This window comes from Heliangelus exortis, chromosome 2, assembly GCF_036169615.1.
Source record: "Heliangelus exortis chromosome 2, bHelExo1.hap1, whole genome shotgun sequence".
NCBI lineage: Eukaryota > Metazoa > Chordata > Aves > Apodiformes > Trochilidae > Heliangelus > Heliangelus exortis.
In genome coordinates, this window is record NC_092423.1 from 5,288,951 (window position 1) to 5,312,714 (window position 23,764).

At 49.0% G+C, this 23,764-nt stretch overlaps 1 protein-coding gene across 1 annotated transcript in view; it reads left to right on the top strand.

Moving 5' to 3' along the window:
* The first annotated feature begins 14,308 nt into the window (after positions 1 to 14,308).
* Positions 14,309 to 23,764, top strand: part of VILL (villin like) — a 38,954-nt gene continuing 29,498 nt past the window's right edge. The window contains exon 1 of the mRNA XM_071734617.1: positions 14,309 to 14,821. The gene's annotated coding sequence lies outside the window, so the exon portion shown is untranslated. The remainder of the gene's footprint in view (positions 14,822 to 23,764) is intronic.

A 23,764-nucleotide genomic window follows, 5' to 3' on the forward strand; every position in this document is an offset into this window, starting at 1 on the left:
ACCACCTGGCCCTGGCTGGGGTAGGAAGGACACCTCCCACCACAGGTCACCCTTCTCCATCTCCACAGGAAGGTTGTGGAGCACTCTTGGCTCTGGGACATCCCTCTTCAGCCCCTGGGGGGGTTGATGAGGAATGGGGCCAGGCTGGCCACAGGAAACCACATCCAGTGCTGGGGCTGAAGTTGAGGGGAATGAGTATTCTTTAAAGCTTAATCTTACTTGTGTCTCCTGCCATTGCATCAGCTTTGGTTTGGATCTGAGTCACCCAGGCTGTGCTCAGGCCAAGTGCTAGAACAGCCCATCAAAATAAATTATTTTTAATTTGTAATTATCCTGGTATAAACCCACAAACCATCTCCTGTTTCTGCTTCCCCACAGGTATTGATGAACTCTCACCTCATGGTAGGGGCTTCCTCCTGATGATTATTTTCAGCAGCAGCTAAGTTGGAAGAGCAGAGCAATGTCTGGAGTAAATTCAGGTCACAGTTCAAATTCCCCTGCTCTACTCTGCTCTCAGGAGCCACCCCTGCAGTGCTATCTCCACTACTGGGGCCCCCAACACAAGCAGGATGCAGAGTTGTTGGAGCAAGTACAGAGGAGGCAAGGAACATGATCATGAGGCTGGAGCAGCTCTGCTATGAAGCCAGGCTGAGAGAGCTGGGGTTGTTGGGCCTGAAGAAGAGAAAGCTCTGGGGACACCTTGCAGCACCTTCCAATCCCTGAAGGGGCTAGAGGAAAGCTGGGGAGAAAACGGGGCCTGTTGTGATAGGACAATGTGTAGATGTAGTCTGGATAAAAGGAAGAAATTTTTTACAATGGAGGTGGTGAAACACTGGAGCATTCAAGGTTGGGCTGGAGGAGCTCTGAGCAACCTGATTTAGCTGAAAATGTCCCTGCTCACTGCAGGGTCATTTAGAGGACTAAATGACCTCTAAATGTCTCTTCCAACCCAAACCATTCTGTGGCTCAGCATCTGCTGTAGCTTGTGAAATGATTGTGATGCAGGTAAGGTGAAACCTGCTGTGGGGAAGCATCATGTAAGGTTGGAACTAGGTTACCTTTAAGGTCCCTTCTAGCCCCAACTATTTTTTGATTCCGTGATCTTTCCTGCAAGATAATTGTCATGTGCATGGTGAGCACTAATGGGCCCTTCTGGTGGAGAGGGGGATGCACCTTTGCTCCTGGAGACTTCTGCTTTTGTTCTGGGGTGTCAGAAGTGTCACTTTAGGAGAAGACATCTCACCTGCTGTGGCCCTGCTGAGGGACCCTGCCAGGAGAGGTGTGGCATGGAGCAGGGTGCTCAGTGCTGTGTCCTCCTCTCCTGCTGGAGAGCTGGTTTGTCCATCATGATGCCAATTAGAGCCAAGTGAAAACTTTTTAAAATGCTGATCTTTTATCAGAACAAACTGCAAACTTGTCGATTCCTATGAACTTTCTGCTCACCTTTCCTGTTTTGTGGCTGTCTGCAGAGCAATGGGGGAAGAAAAAAAAAAAATCAGATTTTTAAATAGCATTTTTGAAGTTCAAAACAGTTCTGTGGTTATTGTTTCCCATTTCTTCCTTAACTGAGCAGCAGCTCCAGCCTGATGGCTTTTATCTGCTAGCAGCCTCGAGACCTGTCCTAAGGGCTGTTCTAAAAAAGCTGCCCTGCTGAAATGAAAGACACACAGGGGAGAGCCAGGGCTGCTGCAGGACTGGTGAGCCCTGCTTGGCCCCTGAACATTCAGTTGCAACTTGCAGCTCGTGCTGTGTGTGGAAAACAAGTGGATTTTGATTTTGGAATGGTCCCAATCCAAGTCTGTAACTTGTGTGAGGGCACAGCCCTGGTTTCCTGAATGTTAGTTCAGGGTTTAGGTTGATGCTTGATTTAAAAATGCACCCTGAGAAGGGAGGAGGGGAGAGTGACTTTTATCAGGCTAAGGTGGGTGGGAGGATGGGAACAAGCTCTCAGGTACTGCAGATGCTTTCAGGTCTCCAACAAAGGCAGCAACTTCAAAGCACTTCCACAAAAGGCTGTCTGAGCTGGAAAACATGAGATCAGAGAAAATAATGTCAGGTGCTTTTTGCTGGGGAAAAGCAGTTGTGGGAGAAATCCCCCTCATCCCCAGATTATTGGGGGCCAATGGTCAAAAAGTCATTGTCATCTTGAGCTTGGTGTTTTTCCTGTTACCTGCTCCAGGTGATGTTTGTCTCCATTAGGTGCCTTTCCAGAGGGATGTGACATGGTTTTTCCCATCCTTCAACTCCCCTGGCTCTACCCAAAGCTCCTGGCTTACAGGAAATTTGAGTAGAAATTGCTTTAGTCATGGCCAAATCCCCATGGAAAGGACTAAACCCTCCTGTCTGGGAAGGGACTAAACCCTTAAGATCTACTTAATCTCAGTGGGCTTGGTGGGGCTTCCCAAAGATCTTTTCCTAATGCAGTTCTTCCCCCAGGAGAACCCTTTCCCACATGGCCTTGGTTACTGCCTGGGGTGAATTGAATTATTGTGCCTGAGAGAGGCAGGGTTGAAGACCCCACTGTTATTTTAGGGAAGCTCCATGCAAAATTCTGTTGTTGTCAGTGGGGCTGTGGATACAGTCACATCTGACTGATGGTCTACCAGCCAAACCAGGGAAGGGGTGTAGGTGATGGCTCTCCAAAGCCATGGAGGAAAGATCTGCAGTTCAAACGAGGAGCCAGGTGAGTTTCACCACTGGTGGGTAAAATTAGAGATGGGATCAGGGAGCTCTCCCTGCAAGACAAACCCAGGCAGATGATGGATGTGAACAGAGAGCACAAGATTGCATTGCAGGGAGCTGGGCTGCAGAAGGAGGGCAGGGGGATGTGGTGGATCATAGAATCATAGAATAATTTGGGCTGGAAGGGACCTCCCAAGGTCATCCAGTTCAATCCAGTGAGCAGGGACACCCTCAACCAGATCAGGTTGCTCAGAGCCTCATCAAGCCTCACCTTGAGTATCTCCAGGGTCTCAACCACCTCCCTGGGCAACCTGTTCCATTTTTCCACTACCCTCATGACAAGGGTATGACAAGGCCTTGGATCACTTATGACATCCTTCATGGGAAAAACAGCCACAAGCTTAAAAAAAAAAAAAAAAAAAAAAAAAAAAAGTCTATTTCAAAGACTATATTCAAGAGGAATGTTGTGTAAAATCTGGGAAATAATTGCTGCTGCTCTGCTGGATAGCAGGGAGACTCTGATTGGAGCTGTGGCCGGGGCCAGTGTGCTCAGAGGTGGAAACTACAGATTATGTGGGCTGGCAGAGCCACAGCAGAAGGAACAGCAGAGCACAGAGAGGTTCTTCTAGAGGAGACAGAAGGTTGTGGTCAGGATAAGCACCTGGTTTTCAGCAGGCTGTGAGATTTGTATCATGTCTAGAAGATGGCTTCATTTTCAACCAAAAAATATTTCAGCAGTGTATTAGGACTAGGATAAAGCTATATCCTGGGTTTAATGGGGGCGTGATGATTGGGTTAGGTTGGGTTGGGTTAGATGATTGTTGTAGGCTCCTTCCAGCTGAAATCTGCTCTCTCCTCCTGTCTTTGCTCTTCTCCTGACTTCACTTTTCTCTGCTCTACTTTTCTTTCCCCTCCTCTCCAGGCAGAAAACCTGGAACTCTCTTTAGCCACCAGACTCTGGTGCCATACAGTCTGCAGACTCCAAACATGGCCAGGCACAAACTCTGTGGCCCCTTCAGGATCCTTCAAGCTTCCTCTTTTTCTTGTGTAAGAGGGGACACTCCTCATCTAGACAAACAGAGCAGGCACCCTGCCACCATCACTGTGATGCTTTTTTTCCTTTGGCCACCCCAGAACTTCTGGGGCCCCAAGGCACAATGTGTGGCTGTAAATACACACCTGCAGCTGGGATTTTCTGGCACGAATGCAGCTGGACTTCAAAACCAAGTGGTGTGAGAGCACCCAGTGGCCAGGCTGGATGCTTTGCTGCAACCTTGGCTTTCAGGGAGCAGGAGCTGCAAAGCACCCTGGTGCAGCAGCATTAGAGGAGCCTTTGGGAAGCATAATTCACCTGGGAAGGCTGGTTGGTTGGGGAGAGGAGAAAGAAGATGTAAGGAAATAGCTTCAAGGCTGCATCATCTGAGATTTTAAAGCGTTTTGGATTTTGGCTGAAATGGCTGAGAGCTGGGGCGTGGGTTTGTATTGAATAATTGAAAAAAACCACCAGAGATGTGAAAACAAACACCAGAGATGTGCAAACACCAGAGACATGCAAGCACCAGAAACATGTGAGCACCACCAAAGGTGTGCAAATACGAACATTGCTCCAAGCTCACTGTTCTCCCTCAGCTTTTCTTCTCTTACCTGAAACCTGGGAACCAGTCCATCCTGTTCAAATCCCTTCCCTCAGCTTGTTCCTGCCTTCAGTGTCTTACAGATGGGCTTTTCCCTCCTTCACTGGAAAAATGATTCATCCACCAGCCCAGGAATGCAACCCTGGAGGCATCGTTTGTGGTTGTCTCCCAAAACGATCTTCTGGAGCTTGATTTTTCTGTGGAAGGAATGTGGTGTGGAAGAGTCTTCTGCAGTAAATCTTTGAGCCAAGAGGAGAGTCCCAGTCTCATCCAGGTCCTTGCTGGGGAGAGAAAACATTCAAAAACTGAAGGCAAGTGCAGTAGATTGCCTCAGCATTTGTGTCCTGACCCACATTGGACTCTCCTGCCCTTTCCACCTCCAGGACACAGTGACCCCCACTATCACCCTCCTCCTCCTCCCTCTTTTCAAAGGCAGTGATGCTTCTGACTCCAGGTGAGCCAAAACCCAGGCAAACATGCCCAGAAAGCCCGTGTGTGAGTGCACATCAATGTAACCACATGTGTGGTGCATCTCCTGGTCATCTGTCCCCCAGCATTTTTGGTAAGAAGCAAAATTGCTTACTGTCTGGTGGAGATGCCTGCTAGAGGAACCAGGGTCCATTCAGGTGGTTGGGTAATACATTTAATCCAAATAAACCAAGCCCTGGGTGTAGTCTTGTGACCTCTGATGCTTTCTCTTCATGCCAAAACCTGCTAAGGTAACACTGCCCTTTGCAGGATGGGCTGCTGTTCAGAAAAGCCAGGAAACACAGCAAGGAGAAACACCAGACCAGCCAAATTCTCCTGGGGAGTGGCACAAGGGTGCCCCAAGCAGTTCCTCTCACTTGTATTAGGAAGAACTCTGTCCCACATGGAAGATTTCTTGTTTTGTGTTCAAATGTAGTCACCAGAACTGCCCAGGAAAAGGCTCTTGGCCCAAGAGAGCTCCTTGATCCGACCATTTACCAGTGTGAAGTGTCGGTGTTTGCATGGATTAACCACCCCAAGTTAAAAGTGAAGTTCCTCCTCTGGGGAAGATCTCGATGTATCAGCAGCAGGGTTAGGATTTCCCTGCAAATCAAAGGATTCCTGGGAGCACCACTGTTCCTCATTTGCTGTTCCCAGGTCAGGTCCATCCGGTACCAACCAGACCTCTGCTCCCCCACTGTGGGGCAGGGAGGAGAAAATCCACCCAAAGGCTCCTTAATCCAGACAAGGAGAGGGAGGTTTGCATTCCCCAGTTAGAGAACCGAACAGGTTCAACTTGGGAAGGGAAAAAACTTAATTAAATCTACAAAGAGAAAGAGAAACCATGGAGAGACCTTAACACCTTCCCACTGCTCCCTCCCTTCTCTCCTCAGGGCCCAGATCGCTTCACTGCCGCCTCCCCTCAGGGCACAGGGGACACAGGGGGGGTTCAGGCTCAGTTCCCCACACGGTGTTTCTGTCTCTCCTTCCTCCTCAGGGGAGGACTCCTCACCTTCTTCCCCCTGTCCAACGTGGGGTCCCTCTGATGGGAGAGAGTCCTTCAGGAGCCCCTGGGACATGAGTCCCTCCTATGAGGTGCAGTCCCTCAGGAACTGCTCCTGCCCGGGCTGCCCACAGAGTCACTGCGGGAACAGTCACCTCCTCTGACACGGGGTCCTCCATGGCTGCAGAGCCACATCTGACCCTCTCTGTCACCCTGCACAGGCTGCAGCTCCATGTCTGACCACCTGGGACACTTTGGGGGCTACAAATCCACATCTACCCCATTGTGGCCCTTCAGGGACTGCTCCACCATCATCCTCCATGGGCTGCAGGGGCACAGCCGCCATCTCACCATGGGCTGAGGGGAAATCTGCTCAGGCACCTTCTCCCTCTCCTTCACTCACCTTGGTGTATTTTCTCTGGCATTGCTCTCTTCTCTTCTCTTCTCTTCTCTTCTCTTCTCTTCTCTTCTCTTCTCTTCTCTTCTCTTCTCTTCTCTTCTCTTCTCTTCTCTTCTCTTCTCTTCTCTTCTCTTCTCTTCTCTTCTCTTCTCTTCTCTTCTCCTCTCCTCTCCTCTCCTCTCCTCTCCTCTCACTTCTCCTCTCCTCTCCTCTCCTCTCCTCTCCCTTCTCCTCTCCTCTCCTCTCCTCTCCTCTCCTCTCCTCTCCTCTTCTCTCCTCGTCCTTTTTTTATATATTTTTACAGTTTATTTCCTGTTTCTTGGATATGTTCCTCTCAGAGGTTCATCCACCTTCCCATATCTACTCAGCATTGGAACCAGGGGAGCTTCCAGCAGCTCCTCGTAGGAGCCATCCCTGTGGCCCCCCTGCTTCCCAAACACCACTGCACCAACCCAAGACACCATGGTGGTTGGGGGTCACCATATCTTGTTGGCACCCAATCTCTGGAGCCAGTTGTTTAGGTGCAAATGCAACACAGTAAGACGTGTGGGCACTAAAGGGGATACAAGGCCTTGGTTTTCAGCCCTGGCTTTCACAGAACCACAGAATGTTTAGTTTGGAAGAGACCTCCAAGATCATCCAGTCCAACCTTTGACCAGCACCATAATCTAACTACTAAACCATGCCCTTAAGGACCAGGTCCAAACACCAAACTTTGTGAAAATCATTTCTGATAGGGCAACTTAAGTCTCTGCTCTGTAATGTTGCTTAAAAAGGGGCTTCATGAATCCTTCAGTCAATGAAAAACATCCACAATAACAAAAATGGTTTCCCTCAAATAGCCCAACCTACATGTGATCTCCTGCATGTGAGCCTTGGGCTGGTCTACAAGAAATAGGTGGAGATGACACCCAGGCCCTAGGTCACACAGGGAAGTGCCTTCAGCACCCAAAAAAGTGTCTGATTTTTATCCATCAGCTAAACCAAGTCCCTGTCCTTCTCCTGCTCACAGCACTCCTGTTGGAGCTCCTTCCATCACTGTGACGTGACCAAGGTCTGATGTGAAGGGGTAATGGACCAAGAACACACCTCAGGTGTAGATGGTTCTCTGCACCCTCTGGGGACAAGGGAAGACAGGGAGGGGCAACATTTAGCAGAGTGATGATTTCTCAGCCTTTAGAGTGAATGATTTTTCTTGCTCCTTCCTGGTTGGCACAAGCCTGGCTGCATTCCTCCAAACAATAGTTTGCTCACCCCTGGGCCAGCCCCAGCCCTGGCTGCCTGCTGTACCCTGAGTCCTCTAGGCAGGATCTTGGCACTGCTTTGCAGGTCCTGGATCTCAACATCTTACATAGTTTGTCCTCACACTTCACCTCCTAAGGTTTGAAATTCATTAGCCTGGCTCAGCAGATGGGACCTGCAGGAGTTGGTAAACTCCCTGTCTGAGGAAATTTTGACTCTGTTTCAGGGACAGACTTGGGGAATAAGCCCAAAGGTGCCTGAGAACAATCTAGATCCTCTCCCAGGGCACAGTTGCCATCTAACATGGTGCATGCCTGTCCCCCTACTCTTGGCATCTGGACACCACAGTCACTAGACACTTCCAACCCCTCCTCACAGGCAGGGACACCTCCCAGTAGACCAGGTTGCTCCAAGCCCCATCCAACATGGCCTTGAACACTTCCAGCGATGGGAGATCCATAACTTCCATGGGAAAGGTGTGCCAAGGTCCCACCACCCTCACAGCAAAGAATTTCTTCCTAATATCTAATCCAAACCCCTTCTCTTTCAGCTTGAAACCATTCATCCTTGTCCTACCACCCCATGCCATTGTCAAAAGTCTCTCCCCAGTTTTTCTGTAGCCCCTTCAGGCACTGGAAGGTGCTCTAAGGTGTCCCAGAGCCTTCTCTTCTCCAGGCTGACCACTACCAATTCCTTCAGCCTGGCTCTATAGCAGAGCTGCTCTATCCCTCTGATCATCTTTGTGACATCCTCTGGACTCACTCCAACAGCTCCATCTCCTTCCTGTGCTGGGGGCTCAAGAACTGGACACAGCACTCCAGGTGAGGTCACACAGGAGTAGTGTAGAGGGGGAGAATCACCTCCCTTGTCCTCCTGGCCAGGATGCTGTTGATGCAACCCAGGATTCTAATTTCTGCTAATTTTGTGGGGGAGCCTGGTGTGTGGTGGCAGCAGGGCAGGGCTTCAGGCTTTCATCTTGCACCCCAGCCCTTGGCAGGGAGAGACTTTGTGTTTTCACACATGCAGCTGGGTTGCTGAGATGAGACAGGTTAAAAATTAAGTTTGCAAGGGAGGGTGGAGTTATTTTGCAGGCACTCAGGTGTGGTCACCACCATGAGCAATCAGGTTTCCCACAGCTGTGACAACTGCAGGTCTGTCTGAAGGCTAAAAATAATGAAATACTGAGGGCAAGAGCTCCAGCAGCTTTTGCTTCTAAAGCCAGCATGTCCTGCAGCTACAGTTGTCACCATTCAGTGATCCCAACTCTCATTAAAACCTTTGGGAGCAGTTGTGTTCTCCAGGTGCTAAAGGACCAGCTTTGTTCCCCACAGAAGATGCACCTGGGTCACATCTCCTGTAGGGTAGGGGTAAACTCTTGGGGATCTGAGCTGACTTTCTGGATCTTGCATGAACTTCCCATGTAATCTTGCCACCACCACCACCACCACCCCCCCCAAAAAAAAAAGAAAAAAGCATAAATGACCTCAGTTTGCTTGAGCTCCCACATGAAAACAAGACATGAATCCCTCATCTTGCTTTGCTCACAGTGTGATTCCCATGAGAGGACAATCTCAAGGAGCCTGGACCTCAGGGGGTGTCACCACCCCAGCACAAACAAGTTCATCCTCCAAGGGATGAACTTTGCCAGGCTTGCACACCCATTAACCAGAGCCTCCCCTTCCTGTGCAGCTTTTGCTGCCAAATGTCTCCTTTCTGCTGGATTCAGCTGATGCTGGAAATTGCAGAGACTCTGCTTGATGACCCTGACCAAAGCATGCTGGAATTTTCTGGGTTTCATAAGGTTTTCATTAGGGCTGAGAGAGAAAAGCCCCTGAGGTTTTGTGAAACTCTGAAACGATCCATACAGCTATTTGCAAAACCTCCTCACTCACAGGGATGTTTGATTTACTGATCCACTCTGTTTTTTTGTTCCTCTCTTCCTCATCATCTTCTTTGATGCTCTACCTAGGGAAAACATCTGCTCCATCCCATGGCTGAGGACAGGGTGGTGAGGGGGTGCTCAGGAGCAGGTTGGTCTTTCATTACTGAGTTGCCAGGTTGATGCTTGGGTGATCTGGGTTTGTTCTTGCCTTTACTACCTGGGATTCAGTCTGTAAATCCCCCACGTTTGCTTTGCAGAAGGGCTGATCAGGATCTAAGATCTCTCCAGAAGAAGATTGTCATTTCATAACAGTAACCACCAGCTGATGGCCTGGATCCTCAGTTCAGCTGGCTGTGGCTTAGGTAAAAATGGGAAAAACACCCAGAAACACAACAGTTTTGTTTTCCAGCATGTTGTACCTCCATGAAGTTGCCCTAAAGCTCACCCCATTAATTTACCATCTCTTTACCTGGAGGGCCAAGTCCTGCTGAGCCCTTGGTGCCACCAAATACTTTCCTAAAGCTTTTGGCTTTCTGGAAAAGCAGGCTGATCTCCTGAAGCTGTAGCAAATCTCAGCTTTTCCATCACAAACTTCATTTGTCCTAACAGATACTCAGCCAATAACCCCGAGGATGTCAGGTGCCCAAATTCTGGCATCAGCATGAGGAGTAGAGTTTGACAGCAACCTTGGGGTGATGGGTTTGGAGGACTCAGATCCTCCTGGAAGCCTCCCCAGATAAAAGGATGGCCTGAGTATACCAAGATCTGAACTGGGGCCCCTCTGCTGCATTCCTCCTCTGCCTGGAAGGCAGCCAGGGCTGCTGTTTGCCCGTGCCACGTCATGATCCCACCTCTATCCTGTTTTCTCAGTGCACCTGCTAAATTCTTGGCAAAGAGGTGGGAGAGCAAACGGAGAAGGGTGCAGAGGAACCCACACCCACAGTGCACACAGGCAGGACCACCCACCCCAGGAGATTGCCACCTCCTTGGCTCACCCTGCCCCCAGGTGAGTTGCAGATTAACCTCCTGAAAGGTGACAGCAGCTCTTTTGCTCCAAGGCAGGAGTCATTTTCACCAGCAGGAAGCTGGAAAAAACACCCTCCCCGAGGATTTTCCTCTGCAGGTAATTTTGGAAAACGAGGCGTGCTGCAGCATATTATTCTGCAAAGCCTTCAGAAGCAGCCAGGGCTCATGCTAAGGACCAAGGGAGGTACAAGGGAGGTCTGGCATGGCATGGTTATTTCCCATCATTGCTGTCACTGCAGTCACATTGCCAGCAGAGCCTTAAAAGTTGTGCCTCCAACTTTCAAGAATGAGCTGTAGATGTTTTAGGAGGCACAAGAGGGATTCAAGACTGACAAGAAGCCCCGGCAGACCTTGCTGTGATGCTTCAAGACATCATTATCTCTCATCTCTGACCCCTCACTCCTTTTCTCCTTCGTGTGGAGGTACTTTTTCCCATAAGCCTGGGCCTCACCTGTGAGCATGGGCTCACAGCCCAGCAGAGATGGCTTCAGAGGGGCTTTGCACTAAGATTGACAAACAATACATTGGAGCAACAGGTACAGGTTTCCTCTACCTCCACGTTGTAACCCCTGTGCAAGAGACACTGCTCCTGCCCTAACCTGCTGCAAGTTGTTTGCTCTGGGTAGGTGAATTGCACCTCTACAGCTCTTGCCAAAGCTATTCCTGCCCCAAATCAGCATTTAGCCCCATGCCCTTGGCTTGCCAAGGCCAATCCTTTCTTCTCAGTTGAGAGGAGAGGATTTGGCCCATTCTACTCCAGCCTCAGTGGGATTTGCTGTTCTCATGGCTGTGGGCACAGCATGGCCCAAGGGCTGAGCTGAAAGGGATCACAGGATTAACCTGCAGGACTTTGCAGGATCACAGTTTCTCTGTGTGCTGAGAGCCACCAACAAACACAAGCCTGGAAGAAGTTGGATGAACAAACTTGGAAGAACAAGGATGGAAGAACTTCCCACAGCTCAAGACAGTCCCAGCTCAGCCTCACATTGCAGCACAGCAGCTTGGAAGCAGCCATCACCCCACTGCCTGGGCACCTTTCCCTACCTCAAGACATTTCCATGTGCTGCTGTTAACTATTAACCAGCACACTGTTACCTCTCAGAGGCAGCTCTGTGCCCTACAAAACTCTCTCCAGACAAAGCCCTGACCTCCACCAGTGTGAGCCCACCAGACTAAAGAGCAAATCACTTTCCCACATCCTTGCAGGAAGCTGGGTCAAATCCTGAGGCTGGAGCTCTGTCCTACACAGCTGTCTGTCATTCCTGCCTTACTCACAGTTGAGATGTACTCACTGGCTGAGATGTACTCCTTGCAGGGTCTTTTGCTTCAGTGATTTATAAACCCCAAAGAGCAAGGTCCTTGCATCTGTTGTGGTTGCTATAGATGCACATGTGTTGTTTTTTCATTTTTTTCCCCATACCCAGGAGCACAGCAGATGAGGGAGCAGTAAATTTTAGCCCAATCCTCCTCTATCAGATCTGTAGGGCTCTGCCTGTGAGAGGCACTGTGTAGATTTTCATTTGGACATCATGATTTTGCAGGGCAGAGAAGTCCCTGAGCAAGGAAATGTCTAGTAAAACATCACCTGATTTGGTTGTGAGTCAAGGAAAGGCCTCAGATATTTTCAGCTCCTAGAAGTCAGGACATTTAACCTCACATAACCAGTGGTTGGCATTTGCACTGATCCCTTGAGCAGCTTGTGGGGATTTTTTTCCTCCTTCCCTTGCTTTTCCAAAGTGTGAGGCCCCTGCTGTTATCTCATCTGCAGGGTTTGGCTCTTCCTCCTTCCTCCCAGAGCTCCATACCCAAAAAGCAGGGTGGAAATACCTTTGCAACGTGTCATTTTGCAAATACCTCCTTGGCAGAGCCTCTTTCCCCATGCACCATGTTAACCTTGTCCACAGGCATGTGGGACAGGCAAGGCTGAGGCAGATGGGGGCCATCCCATTGCCAAACCTTCATTCTGCACTTCAGCAACCTTCCTCCCCCCAGCTTCTGACTGACCCCAGCATCAACCTGTGACAGTGTGTTTAGTGTCTTAGGCTTGCACTGGGACATTGGAGACATCTTCATCTGCCACCTATATGCATGAAAAAAAAAATAAAAAAATGAAGCCACCAGCTCTTTGAGCTCTGGGAATGCTTAGGATCAGAACATGAGTGCATTGGGCCGTGCACATGGGAAAAATAGCTGGGCAGGAACATCTCAGATCATGTTTCAGTTATGAAAGTCAGGCTATTCAATTTTCCACCAGTACTGAGTTAAACTGCTTGGAAATAATGTTTTCTGCTCTATAACCCCATGGCATGACCACAATTAGCAGGAAGCAAAAGTGCCTACAGCTCAGCCCATGCTTTTTTATGACAAACATTTTCTTTTCCTTCAGCACTGGCTGTTCTAAACTGCTTTACACCTATTCCTATGGATTTGGGCTTCTTAAAACCCCACCAGGATTATTTACTACTTGGTGGCAGTAGAAAGGAGCAGGGTCAGGCAGCTCAGACGTCACCAGTGTGTGACCCTGATGTGTGTAACCAAAGCTGTGGTTATGGGGATGAGACACTTCATCCCAGAGCTCAAATTCATGTAGTTACAGCCATGGAAATGAGTTGGTTCAGCTATTAATTAAACTCTTGGTTCTGGAGATAAGAACTTCGTGTGGCAAAAGCACCATGGAGTTTGGTACCAATCTTCTGAGATCTCCAGGTGTTCTCTCCCCATCCTCTAACACCTCCCACCAAAGCTGCTACTGTTTGACCCTCACAAGCAGTGGGCTTGGTGTTGATCCCAAAAATAAAAGCAGAGCCTGTTGCAGGCTCATCTTCTGTGGACTGGAGGAAGACACAAAACATGGGTGCTCTTCTCCCTGACACGGAGAAAGGTACCCAGCATGAGGAAATGAAAAGAATGAATAATGAAAGGTGAGGGCTCTTACAGGTTTTATGAGCTGTAACCTGCTAACATCAAGGGATGAATTGCTTGCTAAGAGCCAGTTTTGCATCTCCAACCATGAAACTGAGATATCTGAATTGTTCCTCTCAGATATGGGCACACCCAGGCTGAATGAGCAGGTTCAACCCGTGCCCTGATTTGCAGCTCTCTGCAATTAGTGGTGCACCTGTCTGTAGCTCATGTCATGAGTATTTTGGGTGCTCTTCCCATGACAGGGCCCTTGGGGGCAGTGGGCAAGATCTGTGGATACTGACTTGGTTTAAACCTATTCTGACACCTGGTTTAGCTGCTGAGCTGATCTGTATCTACTTTCAGTTTGTGTGGTTTAGTCTGGAAAAAAGGAAAAAAAAAAAAAAAAAAAAAAAAGGGAAATGGCAAGAGAACCTTGGTGTGCAGGAAGGGAAGGACTTGGATGCTTCCCAGTCTGGAGAGGTCATACAGTCTCCATCCTTGGAGATACTCAAAACCCAGCAGGGTACAGTCCTGACTCCCCCAAAGACAGGACCAGAAGTGGTTTATGCACTGCTCTCCAGTGAGGAATTCCTTTCACCACGCAGATGCCAGACAGGAGCAGCTGAGATTGCAAAGAGGTGGCTTGTCTTCAGGTCACCCACGCCAAGTGGCACTGGGGCAGCTTTGAGAGGAGGCAGCTGTACATGACAGCCACACTTTGCAGGTATTTTTTCCTTAACAATCAGCTATGACAGTGCAAGGAGTGTATTTTAGGGACGTGGTGGCCCCGGCAGTGCTGGGTTAACTGTTGGACTTGATGATCTGAAAGGTCGTCTTCAACCAAAACAATTCTATGATTCTATGACCCCTAGACACAGCTTTCTGCCCCAGAAGGGTGGTTTTACAGCAAAGGCTGCCAGCTCCTCTGAGTTTTTCTGGTTTATCATTACTTTTTCCCTGGGAGAGCACCCTGGTTACATGCCCAACGCTCCGTTACCTCCCCGGTTCGTCCAACAATCCCGAGGCCAAACCTCTCCCTGGGCTGCAACACACCCTGGGCACAGGGAGAGCCAGCTCAGCCTGGCAGGGAACAGTCTGTCTGCCCCAACACCTCTCCCCTGGGACCAACTGTCCCAAAATTTGGGGCTATCCCAGCCAGGGACTTAGATTCTTGGGTCTAAGCCTTAACGTGGCAGGGAGCAGCTCTGCACCTTGCTTCCTCCAGCAGGAACAGAGAAAAGGGGGTGGGGGGAGAACCCTCCCCTGGCCTTTTAAATCTGGACAACCTGGGTTGCTAATTAAAGCAGCACTTAATGCAGAGCTGGTGGGTATTCTATGCAAACAGAGAGTTGGCTGAAACTCTCTCACACCGGCTCCCTCTTTGTCCCTCTGTGAGCCTGGGAATGGGTGTGATCTGCGAGTAGGAGTGTCCCTGCGGTTAAGTAGAGGATTGAATTACTGAACGCTGCTGTTCCCGAGCTGACAAGGTAGCAGAACAGCAAACAAAAGTGCCTTGAAACTCACTCACCAAAGAAGCAGCGAGGGGAGACCTGCAAGGACACCTCACGTTTCCCAGCAAGGTAGGCAGCTCCCTTCCACTCCTCTCTCTTTGATTCCTGATGGCCTGAACTGGCTGATAACTTTTGTTCCTTGGGATAGTCCGAAACAAACAAACCAAAAGTAGTGATAGATTTAATATTTCCTTTAAAAAAAAAAAAAAAAAAAAAAAAAATTTTGCTCACCTGGTGCAAGCCAAGGTGTCTTCACTGAAAGCAATGATTAATTTTGGGTTGGAACAAGCAGCTATCTCAGCTCCCTGAGAACCCATCAGGACTATGTGTGAGCTCCCAGGACTGTTCCTTTAGCTCTGCACAGCCCGGCTTTGATTTCACACAGCGAGCAATTAATTAACAGTGTTGGGTTTTGTTTTCTTTCTTTTCGCCCTGGTTTCTCTTATGCTTTGTGGCTGTGGGGAACTGCTTCCAGCTCACCTCCCTTTGCAGCTCCGGGTCCAGGTAGGGACAAGAAAAGTGATTGGGAGTTCTGAGTTCTCCTCCATGGGTCTTGCTGGTGTCTAATTGATCGATCTGCTAATGGCTGAACAGCTGGGCTGGTTTGCTCTGTGGGTACAAGGTTTTTTTTTCTCATCCCCTTGGTTTGAGATGCAAATTGCAGTGAGATAAGATTGAGTTGTAGTGGAGCAGAGCTGCAGACTGGCTCGGCAGTGTTTTTCTTAGGTGTGCCTATTAGGAGCATAAATATTTAACACAAAGGAGCAGAGATATGAAGTAGTGTGGGTGGGAGGTTTGCCCTTACTCAAGGCCACCCTCGCACAGCTGTACACAAACATTACACCAGCAGCAGCAAACTGGAGCAGCACTTAGAGAATCACCCAAATGCTCTTGACACTGCAGGGGCAGGTAGCCTGGTAAGTAGAGATTAGATGACCAGACAGCATCAGCCTGTCCTTTTTAGTGGGGTTTTACCAGGGCTGGGTTGCTGGAGGGAAGAAAATACAGAAAAGTCAGGAAAACCCCAACCATCTCCCCTTGCCTTCCTCCTGGCAGAGCCAGGTGAGCCTCCCCTCCTTCTCCTCCTCCTCCCCACACAAACAAGGTGCCCTTTTTCTCCTCCAGCTCCTGTCCCATTGGACACCTCTCATGATGTTATTTCCTAGGCAGGTTTTTGTGGCAACAGTTGCCACAGTCTCCCAGCTGGGAGCAAAGGTTTTGTTCCACAAGGAGTGTCATCCTGTTCTCCTGGCTTCCCCTGTACCTTGGGCTTCCTGGGGTGGTTGAGACCATAAATCCCTGCTCTTGATGGGCCAGGGATGTTGAAGATGCTCACAGTGTCTCCTGGTCTTTTCTGTGGAGCTGCACAAGTTTTGGTGGATTTTAAGAATGGTGGTTGGGTCCTTTGGATCCTTTTCTGCTCCGGATCAACTCCCCAGGGGTGTGGGGCACGTGGCATGGAGGAGATGCACCACAGACTCTGACTTTGGGTTGTAACAAGCAGCTATCTCAGCTCCCTGAGAACCCATCAGGACTACGTGTGAGCTCTGACAGATCCACAGGCTGGATCTGTCCTATAGCCTGGTCCTCCAGCTGTGGTTCTTCATCCTCAGCCATGGAGGAGACTGTGTCAGTCACCTGCCCCATGCTTGGGAGCTGCTGGGGCTCTGCTCTGTGCTGGGCACATCCTGCTAGACCACAAGCTCAATTTTAACAGAGCTAAATTTACTGTAGTCCACTTGGAAGCAGAGCCCTGAAATGCTCCATGCAGGGAAGGGGAGCTCAGGGCACAGTGAGAACCTTTGTGCTACCTGGCCCAGCTGCATTTTATCCACCCCTGGGGACTGCCAGTGCCACCACCCCCTCTAGGTCCCTCCCTCCTTCATCACAGGGAAGAGGCTCTTTTGCAGCCTTCTGTAATTTACTTTGGGAATGACACAATCCACAGGTTGGGATGTCCACTTGCATGAGGAAGGACTGCAGTGTGGATACCCCACACCCAAAATACCTGTGCTCCAGCTCTTTGGGTATTCACATTCTTCACCTTCTGTTGGCCCTCAGAGAAGCAGATTGAACACTCACAAGGGGATTCATGCTCCTACAACAAGGTTAAAAACTCTCCTCATGCTCTCCCTTGCCACATAGTGCAACCCTGGAAGTGGGCCTCATTATGATTTTTGCTGGATGATTATATACTTTCACTGTATTCCCACCCATTCTGGGTGTCAAAGGAAAGCAGGGAGGGATGTATATCATCCCTAAGTCTTTGGCATCCTTCAGTCCCAAAAGTCTTTTGAGATGTTACTCTACTTTCCAACATCAGATGATGTGCGTTTGCTTCAGTTTGCTTTGATTTCCAGGAACCTCTGCTTGAGAAAGAAATCCTGCCATTTGTTACTGGTCTTTATCTGAGCCTATTCATGCTCATCTGGGGCAGTGCTGTGAAGACCAACAGTGAAATTTGTTATTCCCTTATATCCACGTCAAAGGCACGAGGTGCAGGGGACAGTAAATTGCATGGTTGAGCTCCATCCTGGGCAGTTCCTGTGGAATGAGCTATTCAGAGCAGCTGAACTCTCTCTCCTACCTAAAAATGTCCCCTTGCCATGCCCTGGGATGAAAAAAAAATAGGTTTCTGGGTGTCTCTTTATTTAAAACTTCTCTTATAAAAACAGCTGGACAGGATAAGAACCAGACAGAGCTAGAAAGCATATTCTTTTTGGGTAACAGAGACTGGATACCCACCTTCCCTTTGGGAGGGTGCTGCAGCTTGAATTACTGTCTTTTGTTGCTGTCTATGAAATAGCTGTTCAGGTTTGAGCAGATCCCACCCATCCCAGTTTTTTAGCTGCCTGAATTCCTTCCCTGTGCTCAGACAAAACTCCTGCTGGCAGCTCTGGGTGCAAAAGGCAGTGCTGGATGAAGGAGTCCTTCTAGAGCTGTTCTCATTATTTGCAGGGATGTTTTCTTCCTTTGCCTTTGGGCAGCTGATAGATGTGCTGCTCTCTCAAAGCTGTCCTTGGTTTCTGCCAGGGGGGGTTCCCACACCCTTGTGTTTGAGTGCTGTGGTCCTGCCTGGGCCAGGTTTGGCTTTTTACACCAAAAAAAAGGGTCCTGTGGGCTGGGGCTTTGCTCTTTGCTGTGCTGTGTCCTGGAGAGCTGTGCTCAGGTGGGCAGGAGCTCACAAAAGTGTGATGCACCAACAAGCATCCATCATACACCACATGGTACCACAGGGCAAACTCCACTTCTCCTTATTGTCCCATGTCCCTCTGTCTCTTGTTCCCAGAAATCTGCCTCACCTCCATTTGTCCTGGTGTCTTCCTGGACCCATTTCCTACCAAAACAGAGAATAGCCCCCAAAAGGCATGTTGAGAAGGAGACACAAAACCCATGAGGTCTCTTGAAGGTGGGGTGGTGGTGAGGTGTCTCCTCAAGGAGCGATTGCATGAAGTGAGGAGATGCAGGTGACAGCTTTGTGGCACTCACAAAGTCACAGAACAACCAAGAGACACCTCACAGCCCACCCTGGGCTGGAAAGGTTGGAAAGGCTGGATGGAAAAGTGATAAACAGACCACATGTGTGGTGCTGAATATCCCTCTGGTTTCATGCAGTGAAGATAACACCAGGATGGGTGACTGGTACCAAAAAATACTGGCATTCCCCTGAGAGGAGTTGCTGTGGAGCTCTGGCTCAGTTTTAAAGATTTTAAAGCTCACAGAAGGCAAATCAGAGCTTAGCTGCACATCCCTGTGGAAGCCTGTGCTGGGTTGGTTGGGCCCTGCTTGTTTTGACACAAGCCAGGTGTCTTTCAGCAGAGGTGTGACACCCAACAGAACCAAAGTGTGAGCTTTCCTTTGCAGCTCTAGAAACAAAACTTCCCCCTGAGTAAATCCATTGCTTCTTGTTGGGCCAGGGATGGGACCTATGGAGTCCCCAGGTCATGAAAATCATAAAAGCTGCAGTCTGAAGTGTAAGCCAGCTTTTTCCCAGGAGCCTTGGCTTTTTCTTCCCGAGTTTGATGTGATGCTTGCAGGTCTGAACTGGAGAAAATCTGGAACAATCCATTCCTTTTGATATCTAATGGTAAGCTGGCTCCTTTCCACGGGGAAGACAATGCTCTGGGAACTGGTTCTCCAGCTGGTCTGAGTGAAGCCAGACCAGCACCCTTGCTCCATCACCATAAAACAAAGGTCCTGGTAGGAAGGACTTCATCAACTGCAGTAATTAAACTGCACCAGGGAACACCTCCTCTCCTCTTGCACACATCCATTCCTACAAAATATATCAAGCTGTTATATGCAGGAGCAGAAATCCTGACTTTTAGGCTTGTTTTTTTGCAAAGGAGGGGCCAGGTGGGCACTGGTGCCTGGGTCTGACTGTGGTTTTGTTGGCATTTGGTTTGGTACCTGCTGACAGATCTGGCAAGGCAGGTCCCAGAGCAGTGGTGGGTGGGACCTCTGGGATGGGACCTCTGAGGGAGGTGAAGGGCAGTGTGGCAAGTTGGGGTCTGCACCTCAGACCAAGGGGACTGTAAGAACCTCCTGGCTGAGAGGCACCAGATCTGCCCTAGATCCAGTGTCAGGATTAGAGGAACAACCTGGGAAGAGTCCTTCTTAGACTTAAGCACATAAAACTAGAACATTTAAGTGAGGATGGATGTACCTCAGCCTCTAACCCCCTCTCCTAGACTTCCTCCAGGCTCTTTTAACCCTGCATAGGAAGCAGTCTCCTTTCCTCAGGTTCAGCTGGGAAAATGTCTTCTTCTGGGAGTTTCTCCTCAGCCTCCATCTTAAGCTTTTGAAGTGGAAGTGCTCCCTAGAACTCAGGAAGCTCTTGTACCCGAGCTCTCCTCCCTGATGTCTCAGTTCTTGTTCTGTTTATCTGCAGTCATTAGGTTGAATAATGGTCCATTAAAATGCTGCTGTGGGAGAAAATCATGGAATAATAGAATGGCTCATGTTGGAAGGGACATTTAAGGTCATCTAGTCCAACTCCCCTGCAATGAGCAGGGACATCTTCAACTGGATCAGGTTGCTCAGAGCCCTGTCCAGCCTGTGAATGCTTCCAGGGATGGGGCATCTACCACCTCTCTGGGCAACCTGTGCCACTGCTTCACCCCCCTCATTGTAAAAAATTTCTTCTGATATCTAGTGGAAATCTGCCCTCCTAGTTTAAAACCATCACACCTTGTCCTACCACAATAGGCTAAAAGAGGATTGTAACTTATTTCCTGAAGGTGGTAATTACAAATTTCTGAGAACATTTCTAACCTGAGCCACTGGAAACCAGGAAGAGGAATTAAAATGGCTCCAGCTTTGTTTTCCTTCTGCGTGCAGCTCCTGCCCTCACTGTGGCACTGCCTTTGGACACAGTGCTGGTCCTGAGCCAGTGATCTCTGCCTTTCATCAGGAGAGAAAGGGCTGAAAGAAAGGAGAGATTTGTTCATAATGAGTTGGCAAGCTACCTGCTCACCTTTCCCTTGGGATACCTCAGCACTGCTGCTGACTCAATAACCTCCTGAAGAGGAGCCAGAGGTGGAATGGATCCCTCTGAAATAAGTGTGCACCAGGCTGTGGTTTTTTTCTTTGAAAATAACACACTGGGCACCATACTAGGGGGATGGTGCAAGGCTCTTGCACTCAGAAAGCTTTTACCAGCTTCTTGTGCCACTGTTTCTGCTCACAGATCTTCAGACAGAGGTGAGTTTGCTCCAAAAGAATTTCATTGCTGGGCACTGGGACTGTTCTCAGGGGGAAGTTACTGCAGCTCAAGACTCCTCTGCTGCTACTGAAAGCTTTGAGGTAAATAGAGCTGCCTGCACCCTGCAGAGATGCTACCTGCCTGGGAGAGCCTGCTGCTTTTAAAGATATCCCAAGGAAGAAGGACTTCCCCTGGAAAGAGAGTAGATTTAGGTCAGACATTAAGAAGAAATTCTTCAGTGTGAGAGTGACGTGGCACAGGTTGCCCAGAGAAGCTGGGGCTGTCTCATCCCTGGAAATGTTCCAGGCCAGGTTGGATGGGGCTTGGAGCAACCTGGTCCAGTGGGAGGTGTCCCTGCCCATGGCAGAGGGAGGGGATAAGAACTAAATGATCTTTAAGATCCCTTCCAACCCAAACCAGTCTCTTATTCTATGAAAACAGACGTCTAGTCAAGAGCAGCACTCTGCCTCCAGCATGAAGGAGTGAAAACTCAGCCTGCATGACTTGGGAGTTGTGTCTGATGCTCAGAGCTTCTGCTTTAATTGTCCATATATTGTTCTTGCATTGTTGAGAATTTTTCTGGGACAATGCAGCTCTGCTGTTCCCAGGAAAAACAGTCAGTTGTGAACATTTTAAAGGGAGGATTCAGAAATAGCAGCAGTTTGGGAAAAATCTGCTCCTACAAAACAGTTTCCCAAGACCATCTGCTAAAAGACCAGACTGCTGGAAAGCTACCAGCAGTGGGATAAATAGGGAGGACAGAAGAGGTCATAAGGAGAGGTGTGGAATGATGAGCAAGATTTTCTGGATGGAGCAAAGTGTTGAGCTAGAATTTATGGCAGGTGGAAACAAGGCAGCTGCAAGAGAGTGGTCAAAATCAGTGGAGATAAATCATGAGTTGCCTGCCCTTCTAAATCAGATGGCCTCCAAGGGATTTGAAAAGACAGCTGAGATACAAAATGAGGGCTGTTGCAACAGGGAAGGTGGTTATTTCCCAGTAACCCAGTATTTCTTTGTGCTCCTTGCTTTTAAGTGAAGATCAGTGGTAGGTTTGGAGAATTAGTGCAGAGCCCCCCTGCAGGTGTCTCACAGAGGGCTGGAAGGTAGAGGCTGACCACATCAGGGGGGTTAAGGGAAAGATTATGTGTAAGCTACTAAGAGATGGCAGAAATGAAGAATGGGTGAAAGGACAAATTACTGGAAAATTCCCTGAGTGGAATGTCTGCTTCTTGGTAGTGCCTGGGATAGTGGTTGGAGATGGGGTGGATTTCCAGGTTTTAAGAGATGCAGCAACTGGGGAGCCTGGTCACCTTTTGTCAGATGGCACACTGGTTATTGCTCATGCAGAACCTGAGAAATTACTTGGACAGACAGATCCAGGTTTGGGCATCTTTTGAATTTAGTGAACAGGGAATTCAAAGTTCTCCTGGAGCATAGAGCATTTCCAGTTTGAGAGGCCATCAAGACCATTAAGTCCTCTCAGGGGTTCTCCTCTTCATCCCAGGCCCTGAAATCAGTTCTCAGCATCCTAGTCTGTGCTCCATAAGACCAGTCCCCTGGGATGTAGGTAGCTGCTTGGACAAGATGTGGTCTGATGATCTTTGGTGGCCATTCATGGAAAAAGGGAAAACCTGCCCAGATAAACCCAGATGAAGTCCCTTCTTAGCTCCAGAGCCAGCGACCCTGAGAAGCTTCACAAGCAACTTCTTCACAATCTTAATTCATCCTGCCTGATGCACCAGCTCAAGGTTTGATCCATACTGAAGAGAAGGCTGAAAAATCCCTTCAACCCCTTTCAGGATCCACCCAGGTGATTTAGTAGCAAGGACAGGGGATCTTTTCTGACCTGTGGGAGGTGGCTGGGTGAAGTCCTGAAGCATGAGGATCTCTCCAGGTTACTGCCAAGGGGAAGGCTCTGCTTGCTGGAAATGCAGCACCTGAGCAGGGGCTCGTGGTCACGGGAGAGCCAAGACTTGGAGAGCCCACCCCAGCCATTGAGCCATCTCATTTCAAAGACATGAAGTAAGGGCCAGCCTGCCAGCTTCCCTAATAAGCCATTCCAATATTTAATTGCCCATCGTGATCAGAAATAGCATCTTATTTCAAGGCCTGTTTTAGGTAATTTTAGCTGCCGGGCAACAGCTCTTTCCAAGAAGGCTGCAGTGCTCTCTGTGGTCAATGCAGAGCCCTCTCCTTGGCACACCAAACACTCTGAGCTCCTGAATCTGTCCCTCACAGAACTTAAGAGGAGGGGAGTGAGCCATGCTGTACTTTTTCCTCTTTTCCCACATATCTCCTTCCCTGTCTCATCACCACACCTAACATGGGTGATGTGAATCAGTCTCTCTGGTGGTGTAAGAGGGCAGGAGCTGCCACCAACACACATGTACCCATATGTGTGTCTCAGGTGTTCTCACCCATCCCAACTTGCCTTCCTGCAAAAACAATTGGAAGAGGATGTTATGCCATAGGAGTTTGTGACAACATGGGAGAGAAGACAAGCCCAGACTGCTGGGCCTCCCTACCTATCGTTTCCGTGTGAGATAAAAGCCACTTTTTATTTTCCTAGTGCAAGAGGAGAAAAAGACAGCTTGTACTGGTTGTAATTCTGGATCCTGAGTCACTTCTAGGGACAGTCACCAACCCTCCAGAGCAGCAGCTGAGGGGCCTTAGTTCAGCTTAACACCAAATTTCCTTCCTCTGGGCAAAGCAAGAGTTAACTGCTGTCCTCTCTGCAACCAAAAAATGGCACCTACTTGGGCCCAGATGCCCAACTATAATGGAGACAATGGAAGCAATTCAGCAGCCCTGGTTTACCTCATCTAATGCCAGTCCAAGTATTCCCAATAATTAGGCCTTTCAGCCAGGAAAGGCTGGAGCCACAGCTGCTTCCTATTTTCCCAAAGCTCTACAGAGCATTAGTCATTTCACTGGGGTTCTTTTCTTTTTTTATTACCCAGACTACAGCCCAACAAGTGTGCTGCCAAAACCTGGACAGGCCAAATCAAGCTTAACTCAGAATGTACTCTGGGAGTTTGAAATGATCCTATCCCTCTCCTATCCCCCTCCCCAATCCTTATTTTTCCTCCCCACCCAAACAGCCCAGAGAAATGTCCTCCTAGAGCTGCTTTCTCAACACACACCAGCTTGACCAAAATGAAGGAATGATTGCTGGCACTTCCACCCCAACTGTTATTCATTAACTGATCTTAGTAATGACCTTGATGCTTAATTAGTCATCCAGCCCTTTCTGAAGGCAAAGCTTTCCCTCTCACTGTGCTGGTTGGAGAGGGGATGGGGTTCATATT